The sequence below is a fragment of the Zea mays genome, chromosome 6 (genome assembly GCF_902167145.1).
Source record: "Zea mays cultivar B73 chromosome 6, Zm-B73-REFERENCE-NAM-5.0, whole genome shotgun sequence".
In the NCBI taxonomy this organism is placed as follows: domain Eukaryota; kingdom Viridiplantae; phylum Streptophyta; class Magnoliopsida; order Poales; family Poaceae; genus Zea; species Zea mays.
The window spans coordinates 9,177,288-9,192,251 of record NC_050101.1 but is presented as its reverse complement, the minus strand read 5'-3'; the positions used below and the strand labels follow the sequence as shown (position 1 = coordinate 9,192,251).

The 14,964-nt window shown below is 44.9% G+C and overlaps 1 pseudogene; it reads left to right on the top strand.

The window, feature by feature from the left end:
• LOC103630842 (uncharacterized) overlaps positions 1-14,462 on the top strand; it is an 86,416-nt pseudogene extending 71,954 nt beyond the window's left edge.
• The last annotated feature ends 502 nt before the right edge of the window (positions 14,463-14,964 follow it).

The following is a 14,964-nucleotide window of genomic DNA, read 5'->3' as shown; positions in this document are numbered from 1 at the left end:
ACGATATCGTGCACACATTAGAATTATTATATTGTCACGTTGCAAGTTTTAATTATTTAATTAGTGGTTTATTCAACACTTATGACCTTTTAATTAAAACTAGATTATGGTTCATCCCGCGCGTCGTTTGTACTGATTCCGCATCACGCGTTTTGCGCGCATTATTATTATTCCTCGCGTAAAGTCGACTAGGTTGGTTAATTAATTATACATTAACCGTGTAGAGACCTTGTGCGCAAGTTAAATATACGTCGTCGTCATTCGTCACGCGTCGCCAGCCAGCAGCACCCCCCCCCCCGTCTACCCCCTGCACGTGCACGCCTTCGCACTGTTCACGTGTCCGTTGTTGTCGATCGCGTGCGCAATCCGCGTACATTAATTAATCACTTCGCTATAATCATGAACTAATTGACAATTCAATTTATCTAAAATGTTGTACGCAAATAACTTATATTAACTAAAATCAACTTAGAAATATAGTTTTGTGCATTTAATTATAATCTGGTAATATTCGTATGTCGCGTCGTGTTTAGCCGCGAGTTGTTAATTATTCAATACGTTATGCGGCGTTTGATTTATTCAATAGGAGTTGCGTTAGACTTCGTTCCTTTGAGTTAGCTCCGTAATAACGTCATGTTCGTGATAATCATATTACTTTGTCTTGACACATATGTTAGTTAAGTAATTAACAATTATTTGTTTATCTCACGGATAATAGGTAGCAATTCGATTAAAACTAATTTATAGTTTTAATTCACTCTTTTACAAATTCATGTTAATGCGATTATGCCTACTCAAATGTGTTGAATTAATATTTGTTGAATACAAACACGGAAAGTCAATCTCCCACTTGTTGCGTCGTCGCGTGCCATTCATGCGATGTTTGCGCGTCGCCGTGGTTACTAAAATTATTTCATTGTGATACACGTTTTAATTAGTTAGTTGATTATTTATTTATCCGAGATATTAAAGCAGTAGTTTACTTAAACTATTTTATAGTTTTAGCTGCGCTTTGATTACATATGTTAATAGGATTATATCTACACAAATGTTTTTGAATTAATACTTATTTAGTATAAACACGATATCTGATAGCGATTCTCGTGTGTTGCTGCGCGCTGAATCGCGTGCCTTTCGCGTGTCGCGCTGTTTCGCGTGTTGTCGTGCGTGTCGTCGCGCGTGCTATTCGCACGCGTTGCCGCGTGCCGTTTTCGCACATTGTCGCTTGTCGCGCGCTGTCCGCGCGCAATATTAAATCAACGGGTCAGTAAATACACATTAACTTTTATGGTCGTCCGATTTACTCTATTCTAATTGTTTTACCTTCACAATAATATCGTGTACACGTTAAAAATATTATTTTATCGTACCTCATGCTTTAGTTAATTAATTAATTAATTGCTGGCCATGCTTTATTATAAACCGATAAATGTAGTGATTCTCGTGTCATTGTGCTGTGCGTGGGCGTCGTCGCACCATCTATGCGCAATATCAAATTAAATGTCCTAGCTACTACTTGCGTAGCGTAAACGTTATAACTCCTCGATCGAAGCTTCGACTGTCGGGTTCCTTTTTCCTCGCGCGACCGTAGTAACGCGCTCTATTTCGTTCTGCATATTTTATTATGTTTTTATTTGAATGATGTAATGTTCTTATGCATATACATATGTCTGTTTGTTTGTGCCTGTTGGTATTCGCTGTGCGACGCGAATAGATTGCGATCTGTTCCTGAGCTTCAAGGAATCGACGGTCAAGCTTCGGCGACCAAGTGATATTCTTCGAGTTCTGCAAAGTTGAGGACCCTGAGCATCTGTTTGGTGAAGGCAAGTGTCCTCTGACCCATTATGTCCCATTCACTTTTAATGCACTGTCCCGCATTACTTAATTGAAACCTAAGGATTGACTAGCTTTCTATTTACCTTATCCTTGTTTACCTTTTGGGTTATCATGGTTAGCATTATGCTATTGCTTTACTTTAATCAATGAACATGATGTGAATACTTATGATACTATGATATTATACCGATGATGTTCCTGTGATACTTTAGGGGGCTCAGGTTGTTTCTTGAGTGCCTCTCCGTAAGGACCTGTTTGGGGAGTGACAACCCGGGATAACAGTGCAACCATGAGGGTGAAATGGGATGCCCTTAGCTGATTAATTAGATGAACTAGAGGTGTAGTTGCTTAGCCGTCGTGCCGTCAATGGGGTCCAGGCACAGTGCTTGCTCTGCCGAGGCCTATCCCAAATTGGGAGCGGTGTTTTACTTATCTCACCCTTGGCTATATCCTCTTCTTTACCACGTGTAAGCTTGAACGTGACTCCATTCTTTGTTGTACTCATACCACTGGCTCTTCAATACCTTCATCTTTTCTCTCATACCCTTGTCTGTTATCGCCTTTGACCCTTGGAATATTGGTGTCTTCTATCTGAATGCTTACCTTGAACTTATCCTTTAAAAGCCTCCCCTTTCTTTCAACCCAGTTTGAGAATTGTGAGTTACTCATCTCTTCCTTGATTTCTCTTCACTCCTCGTCGCCTTACAAGTTTTGTCTTAATTTCACCCTTTGTTGTGTTGTATTTGCTATCACCATCACCTTGTCATCCATCGATCTTGCCTTGATACTCATCTTTATTCCTACTCTTAAAAAAATCCCTCCTCTCTTCCACCTCAAATTCAGAGTGGCAATTTACCTATTTGGCCCTTGGACGTACCCTCTTCTTTCCCACTTGCAGGTCATGTCTTAACTCCATCCTTTATGGTACTCATATCCTTTGTCTTATGCCTATTTACCTCCTCTCCTACATCCTTGTCTGTTATCACCTTCAGACCCTCGTGATATCTATTCCCTTGCCTTCCTTCCTACATTGAACCTACCCTTTGAAGCCTCCTCATATCCATCCCTATTCGGGGATATGCCTCATATATTTCATCGTTGACTCCTCCCCCTTCTTTGACACCTTGCAAGTCTTGTTTAAAATACATCCTTTATTACGTGTTTGTCCGTTATCACCTTAACCCTTGTCATCCTTCGATCATTACTTTGATGCTTGTCATGTACCTGCATTTTAAAGCCGCCTCCCCCATTTCATTTCAAGAGTGTTGTCTTACCCCTCCCCGCTCTTGTTCGTTCCCTATTCCTATGTCGCGTTGCAAGTCTTAGCTTTTGTTTGATATCGCCCTTACCTTCCTAATATCTAGATCTTTCCATGATGCTTCTCCTATGCCTACCTTTTGAAACATCACCTTTCCCATCTCGATTTGAGAATGGTGTTTACCTACCCTGCCCTTGGTTGCATTTTCTCCCTTGTAACTATGATCCTTGCTTTAGCTCCATCCTTTATTATGCTCATGCCCCTCCATGTCTTATTATTCCCCTTGCCTTTTATTGGCCTTAGAATAGTTTCCCTTTTTAAGGAAAGACCACCATTTAATTAAAAGTTACGTATAGCAACGAGATGTTTGTTGTTGTATGCTTGTGCTGTTTGTCTTTGTGTTATGACTGATTTGCTTCTTTGTGATGAGTGTTGGTGTGTTGTGGCCCCGGGTCCGCAATGACCTCAGTTTACCAGGTAAGTGCCATATAGTTAATTAGTTAGGTTCTCCCCCTACTCTCTCTAATCCGTCTATACTTACCTTTTTCTCGCTACCCTTTCCTCTTGCACCTGTCCGGTCGGCATCCTCCAACTCCTTCAAATCAGTCAAGATCAGAGTCGGTAGCATCTTCATCAAGTGTGTATCAACGCTCCTGTTAAGGGGGTTAGCCGCTAACCCCAATGAAGACAATGCGATCCACGTCAACCAACAAGATCAAAGTGGCGCAGCGAAAGCGTGCGTGGGTCCAACCCACAGGTCCAAGAGATCTTCATGAATTGCATCAATCGATCTCAAGCACCTGAAGGTCAAAGCAACCAGTCCGCAAGTTAAAGCTGACAGAGTCAAAGCCGAGTTAGAAGAAGCTATGAAAGACTAATAAACCAATCTCATTTTCTTGCTAGCCTCTTCTTGAATCTCGAGGACGAGATTCTGTTAAGGGGGTTAGATCTGTAACACCCTGAATTTGGGGGTATAAAATTTCTTTTCAAATATCCACCAAATTCAGGTGTTACTCCCTCAGCTCTTCGCTTTCCTTTTCTTTTTCCTAAAAGTGGAGAATTATTTTATTTTATATCTAGGTGTAAGCTTAGTAAAATAAAACCTCAGAGGTGCTTGAGTGTTGCATTCATGCCGATGCATAGTGTTTATGAGTGCAAAATGTTATTGAAACATGTTAAAGATCTCGAGGATGTTCCCGAGAGTTTTTGGAATCTTCAGAACTTTCTTCGGGTACTAAATATGAATTTCAGCCTTTCTAATATTTAAATGCCTAAATTTAGTATTTTGAAAACACGATAACATATATTTCTTCCTCTCGTCGAGCCTGTTCTAGATCTCATGTCCTTTTCGCGGGATAATTAAAATGTATTCCCTCGCAAACGTCGTGTTGCTCGTGTTTACCCTCGTCGTATTCGCAATCGCCTCTCTCGCTCGGTCGCAACACAGTTGATGGCGAGTTTGGCAACCTCCTCTCGTGTTCCCTTTTATACAACCACCCAGCCGTCACATAACCTCTAGTCTCCTTCCCCAGATCCAAATCACGCAGAAGCTGTCGTCCCTGCACATGGCGATTCCCGGTGAGTCCTCTCTCCTCTCTTCCCTTCCCCATCCTCTCTCCCCTCCTCGACGGACCCTCCCTGCAGCCCCTAGCCGGTGCCCGGTGCTCAGCGCTGCCTGGTCGAAGCCGTGCGGCGTAGTGAAGGCGCCGGCAAGCACTGCCCCCTCCGCTATTCTCTCTCTCGCGTCGCGCCCCGGGGTCCTGCAGGTCGGCGAACGCGACGGTCAGTGCCCTCGCATGGCGAGTCCGCGGCCGAGCCCCTGGAGCCTGGCAGGCCTGCATCCTGGCCGCGTGGCGCGCGCTCAGCCCTGCCGCAGCCGACCTCGGACCTCCGGTGACCACGTTCCTCCACTGTGTAGCCCGACCACGCCGCTTCGCCTGATCCAAGGCGCTCTAGGCCGTGTGTCGTCCATGCTGGCCTGCTGCCGCGCGCGTAGTTTAGGCGTCTGGCCCGGCGAGCTGCTAGTGCCGTCGATGCCACTCCTGACCGACGCTTTCCTCCCCACTGCACACATGCTCGATGCCTAGAAAAAAAACCGTCCCGCATGCAACATGCAAAGCTGTTCCGCATGCGACATCCAATCTCCAATCTCCACGCACGATCAGCTTGTGGGCCCCATCCGCATGCACATCGCATGCAACCCGAAAACACCCCTGCGTTGCGCATTTGGAAACCGTCCTCCCCCACATGCATGGCCATGTGGCAATTTTCTATTAGTTATTGGCTGCGAGGGATCAATATTAAATTGGATGTTTTTTTTAATAATTGTATAGTATAACACGACATTAATTAATGATTTTCGTATGTCATTCGCGCGTGCCGTAATGTTGTTCCCATGCTTGTGTCGCGCACCTTGCCGCGCGCTGTTCGCGTGTATCGCGCGTTATCCGAGCACGAGCTTAAATCATTCGCTTATAATCACTTATGTTACTAAAATTATTTCATTGTGATACACGTTTTAATTAATTAGTTGATTATTTATTTATCCGAGATATTAAAGCAGTAGTTTACTTAAACTATTTTATAGTTTTAGCTGCGCTTTGATTACATATGTTAATAGGATTATATCTACACAAATGTTTTTGAATTAATACTTATTTAGTATAAACACGATATCTGATAGCGATTCTCGCGTGTTGCTGCGCGCTGAATCGCGTGCCTTTCGCGTGTCGCGCTGTTTCGCGTGTTGTCGTGCGTGTCGTCGCGCGTGCTATTCGCACGCGTTGCCGCGTGCCGTTTTCGCACATTGTCGCTTGTCGCGCGCAATATTAAATCAACGGGTCAGTAAATACACATTAACTTTTATGGTCGTCCGATTTACTCTATTCTAATTGTTTTACCTTCACAATAATATCGTGTACACGTTAAAAATATTATTTTATCGTACCTCATGCTTTAGTTAATTAATTAATTAATTGCTGGCCATGCTTTATTATAAACCGATAAATGTAGTGATTCTCGTGTCATTGTGCTGTGCGTGGGCGTCGTCGCACCATCTATGCGCTGTTCGCGCGTGATGTTCTTGTGGCGCGCGTGCTGTTCGCGCAAGTCGTTGCGCGTCGTTTACGTGCTGGTTCACGCGTCGTTCGCGCTGGTCGCGCGCACTGTCTCAGGCGTTGTTCACGTGCTACGTCGCGCGTGCCCGCGCGTCGTTTGCACGCTGTCGTATTGTTTCATGCGTCGTAAATTCGCTTCGCTTAGAATCTCTCGTGCTAATTATATTAGTTATTTGTTTGATAGCTATTAGTGTGGTAGATTTAATCAAAACTACATAACGGTTATAAGTTATATTTTTACAATATCAAATTAAATGTCCTAGCTACTACTTGCGTAGCGTAAACGTTATAACTCCTCGATCGAAGCTTCGACTGTCGGGTTCCTTTTTCCTCGCGCGACCGTAGTAACGCGCTCTATTTCGTTCTGCATATTTTATTATGTTTTTATTTGAATGATGTAATGTTCTTATGCATATACATATGTCTGTTTGTTTGTGCCTGTTGGTATTCGCTGTGCGACGCGAATAGATTGCGATCTGTTCCTGAGCTTCAAGGAATCGACGGTCAAGCTTCGGCGACCAAGTGATATTCTTCGAGTTCTGCAAAGTTGAGGACCCTGAGCATCTGTTTGGTGAAGGCAAGTGTCCTCTGACCCATTATGTCCCATTCACTTTTAATGCACTGTCCCGCATTACTTAATTGAAACCTAAGGATTGACTAGCTTTCTATTTACCTTATCCTTGTTTACCTTTTGGGTTATCATGGTTAGCATTATGCTATTGCTTTACTTTAATCAATGAACATGATGTGAATACTTATGATACTATGATATTATACCGATGATGTTCCTGTGATACTTTAGGGGGGCTCAGGTTGTTTCTTGAGTGCCTCTCCGTAAGGACCTGTTTGGGGAGTGACAACCCGGGATAACAGTGCAACCATGAGGGTGAAATGGGATGCCCTTAGCTGATTAATTAGATGAACTAGAGGTGTAGTTGCTTAGCCGTCGTGCCGTCAATGGGGTCCAGGCACAGTGCTTGCTCTGCCGAGGCTGAGTGCCGAGGTTCTTTCATTTTGCTCTTTGTTAGTCACTCTCCTGCGGGGAGGGGTACTGTGTTTATCAAACTGGAGAAACCTAACGGGCAGCTATGACCTCTAGGGAATCTTTGTAACAGCTACGTAGTGATACCCTGCCGGACCACCTAGGGAGTGATCAATGGGGAGTAGCTCTCCCCGGGCAGAAAGGGAATTATGACTCATGGGTAAAGTGTGCGACCTCTGCAGAGGGTAGTGAAACTGATATATCAGCCGTGCTCACGGTTATGAGCGGCCTTGGGATCCTCTTTGATTAGAGGTACTTGATCAGAGATGGTTGGTTTACAGATGATGATGATGATGATGGTTATGACTATGGTAATGGTAAGTGGTATTCTTTCCGTTTGGAAAGGGTACTTTGGGTTAATAACTTGGGTTAATGTTAAAACCTGGCTCTCAATTAATAATAATAACCTGACCAACTAAAAGCAACTGCTTGACCTTAACCCCAAATAAAGCTAGTCCACTACAGCCAAACGGGACATTTGCTGAGTACGTTGATGTGTACTCACCCTTGCTTTCACAAAACACCAGGTTGCCTTTGGTGCAATCTATGCTCAGGTAAAGAAGAAGGCGTCGAGGCGAATCTCCAGGAGTTCCAGGACTTCGACGAGTTCGAGGATTAGGCTAGCGACCTCCCCCAGTCAGCTGCCTGTGGTGGGTTTATTTACGTTGGCTACGTTTCTGTTCTGTGTACTTTGGTTATATTATGTAAATGACTCTAGTCTTTCATATTATTACTTATCTTTATTGTTATTCGAAGCATTGTGCTATGATGAGTCATTTATGTAATCGTCGTGTACGTGAATTTCTGATCCTGGCACGTACATGGTTCGCATTCGGTTTACCTTCCAAAACTGGGTGTGACAAATAGCACATCGGGGACTTGCCAGTTCTTGGGAAGATCCTTGGTGTCTTGGGCTTCAAAGAAGCAAAATTCCGTAGCTCTTTCTACCGCCGAAGCCGAGTACATTGCCGCAGGCCATTGTTGCGCGAACTACTTTGGATGAGGCAAACCCTTAGGGACTACGGTTACAAATTAACCAAAGCTCCTCTTCTATGTGATAATGAGAGTGCAATCCGCATGGCGGATAATCCCGTTGAGCATAGCCGCACTAAACACATAGCCATTCGGTATCACTTTTTAAGGGATCACCAACAAAAGGGAGATATCGAGATTGCATACATTAACACTAAAGATCAATTAGCCGATATCTTTACCAAACCACTTGATGAACAAACTTTTAACAAACTTAGGCATGAGCTAAATATTCTTGATTCTAGGAATTTCTTTTGTTGATTTGCACTCATAGCTCATTCATATACCTTTGATCATGTCTCTTCTATATATGCTATGACTAATGTGTTTTTCAAGTTTATTTCAAACCAAGTCATAGGTGTATTGAAAGGGAATTTGAGTCTTCGGCGAAGACAAAGGCTTCCACTTCGTAACTCATCCTTCGCTGTCGCTCCACACATCTCTCTGGCTTTGGTATAATCTTCACTCATATGTTTTATTTGCCTAAGGGGAGAAAAGTAGTTCAAAGGGCTCTAATGACTCCGTTTTTGGCGATTCATGCCAAAGGGGGAGAGAGTATTAGCCCAAAGCAAAAGGACCGCACCACCACCCTAATTTTAAAATTTAACGCTAAGAAAAGGTTTTGAAAAATGATTTTCAATTGGCAATTTCAAATTGGTATCTTATTGTGTTCAAAAGGGGAAGAAGTTAGTATTTTCAAAAGTGATATCTTAAAACCCTCTTGAACACTAAGAGGAGGAATTTATCAAGGGTGAGTTTAGTTTAAGTAAAAGGAAAAGCATTTGAAACAGGGGGAGAAAATTTCAAATCTTGAAAATGCTTCGCAAAATCTTATTCATTTACCTTTGACTATTTGCAAAAGAACTTTGAAAAGGATTTACAAAAGAATTTGCAAAAACAAAACATGTGGTGCAAGCGTGGTCCAAAATGTTAAAAATGAAGAAACAATCCATGCGTATCTTATAAGTATTTATATTGGCTCAATTCCAAGTAATCTTTGCACTTACATTATGCAAACTAGTTCAATTATGCACTTCCACATTTGCTTTGGTTTGTGTTGGCATCAATCACCAAAAAGGGGGAGATTGAAAGGGAATTAGGCTTACACCTATTTCCTAATTGATTTTGGTGGTTGAATTGCCCAACACAAATATTTGGACTAACTAGTTTGCTCTAGTGTATAAGTTATACAGGTGCCAAAGGTTCACACTTAGCCAATAAAAAGACCAAGAAATGGGTTCAACAAAAAGGAGCAAGGGATAACCGAAGGCAGCTCTGGTCTGGCGCACCGGACTGTCCGGTGCACCACCGGACTGTGTCCGGTGCACCAGGGGACTTCACGCTGAACTCCTCACCTTCGGGAAAATCCAAAGCCGCTTCGCTATAAATCACCGGACTATCCGGTGTAACACCGGACAGTGTCCGGTGCCCCAGGGGAGAGCGACTCTGAACTCGCCAGCTTCGGGAATCCGCTCCGCTATAATTCACCGGACATGTCCGGTGCACACCGGACTGTCCGGTGAGCCAGCGGAGCAACGACTACTTCGTGCCAACGGTCGTCTGCAACGCATTAAATGCGCGCCAGCGCGTGCAGAGAAGCAGAGCACGCGCGGGTGGCACACCGGACAGTCTACAGGACTTGTCCGGTGCACCACCGGACAGCCAGGCGGGCCCACACGTCAGAGCTCCAACGGTCGGAACCCAACGGCCTAGTGACGTGGCTGGCGCACCGGACAGTGTCCGGTGGCGCACCGGACTGTCCGGTGCGCCATGCGACAGCAGCCTCCACCAAACGGCTAGTTTGGTGGTTGGGGTTATAAATACCCCCAACCACCCCACATTCAAGTTATCCAAGTTTTCCAACTTCCAACCACTTACAAGAGCTAGGCGTTCAATACAAGACACACCCAAGTGATCAAATCCTCTCCCAATTCCACAAAAGCATTAGTGTTAAGTGAGAGTGATTTGTTGTGTTCTTTTGAGCTCTTGCGCTTGGATTGCTTTCTTTCTCATTCTTTCTTGAGATCAATACTCACTTGTAACCAAGGCAAGAGACACCAATTGTGTGGTGGTCCTTGCGGGGAAGTTTTGTTCCCGGTTGAGTTGAAAAGAGAAAGCTCACTCGGTCCGAGGGACCATTTGAGAGAGGGAAGGGGTTGAAAAAGACCCGGCCTTTGTGGCCTCCTCAACGGGGAGTAGGTTTGCGAGAACCGAACCTCAGTAAAACAAATCCGCGTGTCACACTCTTTATTCGCTTGCGATTTGTTTTGCACCCTCTCTCGTGAACTCGCTTATATTTCTAACGCTAACCCGGCTTGTAGTTGTGATTAACTTTGTAAATTTCAGTTTCGCCCTATTCACCCCCCTCTAGGCGACTTTCAATTGGGCGGGGTGTAAGATTAATAGAAAGAGCACATCGGCGATTTGCCAGTTCTTGGGAAGATCCTTGGTGTCTTGGGCTTCAAAGAAGCAAAATTCCGTAGCTCTTTCTACCGCCGAAGCCGAGTATATTGCCGCAGGACATTGTTGCGCGCAATTGCTTTGGATGAGTCAAACCCTTAGGGACTATGGTTACAAATTAACCAAAGTTCCTCTTCTATGTGATATTGAGAGTGCAATTCGCATGGCGGATAATCCCGTTGAGCATAGCCGCACTAAACACATAACCATTCGGTATCATTTCTTAAGGGATCACCAACAAAAGGGAGATATCGAGATTGCATATATTAACACTAAAGATCAATTAGCCGATATCTTTACCAAGCCACTAGATGAACAAACTTTTAACAAACTTAGGCATGAGCTAAATATTCTTGATTCTAGGAATTTCTTTTGATGTCTTGCACACATAGCTCTTTAATATACCTTTGATCATACCTCTTTCATGTGCTATGACTAATGTGTTTTCAAGTATATTTCAAACCAAGTCATAGGTATATTGAAAGGGAATTGGAGTCTTCGGCGAAGACAAAGGCTTCCACTCCACTCCATAACTCATCCTTCGTCGTCGCTCCGAGCAATTCTCCGTCTTTGGTATAATCTTCACTCATGTTTCACTTTGCCAAAGGGGAGAAAGTAGTTAGGCAAAGGGCTTATATCTCACTCAAGTATCCGTTTTTGGCGATTCATGCCAAAGGGGGAGAAAGTATTAGCCCAAAGCAAAAGGACCGCATCACCACCTAATTTTAAAATGATGTTTTCAAATTAGTATCTCATTATGTCCAAAAAGGGGGAGAAAATAGTGTTTTCAAAATTGATATCTTAAAACCCTCTTGAACACTAAGAGGAAGATCTTATATAGAGGGAGTTTTGTTTAGTCAAAGGAAAAGCATTTGAAACAAGGGGAGAAAATTTCAAGTCTTGAAAATTCTTCTCAAAATCTTACTCATTTACCTTTGACTACTTGCAAAAGAACCTTGAAAAGAATTTACAAAAGTATTTGCAAAAACAAAACATGTGGTGCAAGCGTGGTCCAAAATGTTAAAAATAAAGAAACAATCCATGCATATCTTATGAAAATGTTTATTGGTTCAATTCTAAGTAACCTTTGCACCTACATTATGCAAACTAGTTCAATTATGCACTTCTATACTTGCTTTGGTTTGTGTTGGCATCAATCACCAAAAAGGGGGAGATTGAAAGGGAATTAGGCTTACACCTATTTCCTAATTGATTTTGGTGGTTGAATTGCCCAACACAAACAATTGGACTAACTAGTTTGCTCTAGTCTATAAGTTCTACAGGTACCAAAGGTTCACAATAAGCCAATAAAAAGACCAAGAAAAGGGTTCAAACAAGAGAGCAAAAGATAATCCGGAAGGCACCCTGGACTGGCGCACCGGACTGTCCGGTGTGCCACCGGACAGTGTCCGGTGCACCAGGGCACTCGAGGCTGAACTCTTCACCTTCGGGAATTTCCAAGGGCGCTCCTCTATAATTCACCGGACTGTCCGGTGATTCACCGGACAGTGTCCGGTGCACACCAGACTGTCCGGTGTGTCAGCGGAGCAACGGCTACTTCGCGCGCAACGGTCGACTGTAACGCATTAAATGCAACGTCTGCGCGCGCAGAGGTCAGAGCACACGTAGTTGGCGCACCGGACAGTCTACAGGACCGGTCCGGTGCAACACCAGACAGCCCAGAGGCCCCACAAGTCAGAGCTCCAACGGTCGAACCCCAACGGTCTGCTGACGTGGCTGGCGCACCGGACAGTGTCCCGTGGCGCACCGGACTGTCCGGTGCGCCATGCGACAGAACACTTCCAACGGCCACTTTGTGGTGGTTGGGACTATAAATACCCCAACCACCCCACATTCAATGGCATCCAAGTTTTCACTCTTCTACACCTTACAAGAGCTAACATTCAATACAAGACACACCAAAGAGATCAAATCCTCTCCCAATTCCACACAAAGCCTTAGTGATTAGTGAGAGAGATTTGTTGTGTTCATTTGAGCTCTTGCGCTTGGATTGCTTTTTTTCTCATTCTTTCTTGCGATCATCTAAATTGTAATCAAGGCAAGAGACACCAACTGTGTGGTGGTCCTTGCGGGAAGTTTGGTTCCCTTTTGATTGAGAAGAGAAGCTCACTCGGTCCGAGGGATCGTTTGAGAGAGGGAAAGGGTTGAAAGAGACCCGGTCTTTGTGACCACCTCAACGGGGAGTAGGTTTGCAAGAACCGAACCTCGGTAAAACAAATCCTTGTGTCTCGCTCTTCATTTGCTTGTGATTTGTTTTTTCACCCTCTCTCTCGGACTCGATTACATTTCTAACGCTAACCCGGCTTGTAGTTGTGATTAACTTTGTAAATTTCAGTTTCGCCCTATTCACCCCCCTCTAGGCGACTTTCAGAGCTCAAGTCACTATCTCAAAGAATCGAATGCGCGAGAATGGAGTCTTGGTGCTTAGGAATGATCAAGGAATGCTTGGGTGACTCCTCCATGCGCATAGGGGTCCCTTTTATAGCCCCAAGGCAGTTAGGAGCCGTTGGAACCCAACAAGGAAGGCAATTCTTGCCTTCTGTCAGGTGGCGCACCGGACAGTCCGGTGCACCACCGGACAGCCACTGTAGCATGTCCGGTGCGGATCTCCTTCCATTCCTGGCGCAGCTGACCGTTGGATCTTCGGGCTGATTGGCTCACCGGACACTTTCCGGTGCACACCGAACAGTCCGGTGCCCCCTGCCGACCGTTGGAGCGGGCCACGCGTCGCCCGCGGATTTGGTGGCCGACCGTTGCGCTGGCGGCCGTTGGCTCACCGGACAGTCCGGTGCACCACCGGACAGTCCGGTGAATTATAGCCGTACGCCGCCAAAAACTCCCTAGAGTAGCCAGTTCGCTGGAGACCAGTTTGGCGCACCGGACACTGTCCGGTGCACCACCGGACAGTCCGGTGTGCCAGACTGTGCTGAGTCTTGGCTGCTTCGAGCCAAGTTCTTCTCTTCTTTTCTTTTCCTTGATTCTAGCACTTAGACAAATATATTAGTACACAAAAACCAATGTACTAAGTCTAGAATCATACCTTATTGTTGATTTGCACTTCATTCATCATTTGGCATACAATAACACTTAGAGAATATGTGTTGGCACTTAATCACCAAAACAATATAGAAATGGCCCAAGGCACATTTCCCTTTCAGGTCGACATGGTCCTCTTCATCAAGAAGACGGCGTTGCCCCTCGCGGTCGACTCCTCCATGTCGCTCGCGGTGCGGCTCGGCTCTGGAGCTGCTCAAGGTGTGCACGAATGTCCTGGAGGAGGTGGAGAAGTCCTACGCGTCGCGGATGCAGGACTAGAGCCACGGGTCATTGTGCTAGAGGAAGAAGCTGCAGCCGAACCACCGCGTCGACGAGCTCGTCTGGCAGGAGGTGACGCTGCTCAAGGCGACGCTGTTGGAGACGAGGGCGAAGCTGCTGCTCCACGGTGGGCTGTTCGACACGGGCGAGGAGTTGTGCAGGCCCTGCATTAGCATCCGGACTGTCATGCTCGGCCACGGCCACGCCCAGACGCTAGCTGCTCAGGAGACGCTGGCAAAGTTGGTCAGGTATAGGAGCAAGATATGAGATGAGATGATGGTGTCCAAGACCCTTTGCAAGCTTCTTCCGCCCTGCTGTTTCAGAAGTTTTCACGCCCCCATTTTTGTTCCTGAATCTGTTACGCCACCGGCTACAGTTTTGTTAGCGATCATCATTATAATAGCCAAGATTCATGATGCCATGTGTAACTTATTTTAGAGCAGGTGCCATATGTAAGTGGAGGTGTTATGTACAATGCAGTCCATATGCTATTAGGTAGAACAACCATTGAGCTTCCCAGGCTGAACTTTCAGAATTGAAGATGTTCTTCCTTTTGATAACTTGAGTTTCAGATTTGGTGAGCAAAGAGCTCCATCATACCTTAGAGTTGTTGTAGGGTGTTATGTTTTCTCCAAAAAAAGCATGCATCTATGGTCAAATCTGATGCCAAACAACAAGAGCATGTTACATGTAGTCTTTCTGAAATGTTTTGTCACCCTCCATCATCAGGTGGGCGGTACAGCTATGATATGAACAGTCGTTTTGTTTGTTGCATGATACGCAAACTCTCGTTGTTGTTTACAAGCTCATCTTTTGATGCAAGGTTGGTCGGGGAAAATGGCGACGTCTGAATCTGATCTCACGATGTTTCGCCCAACGAAACG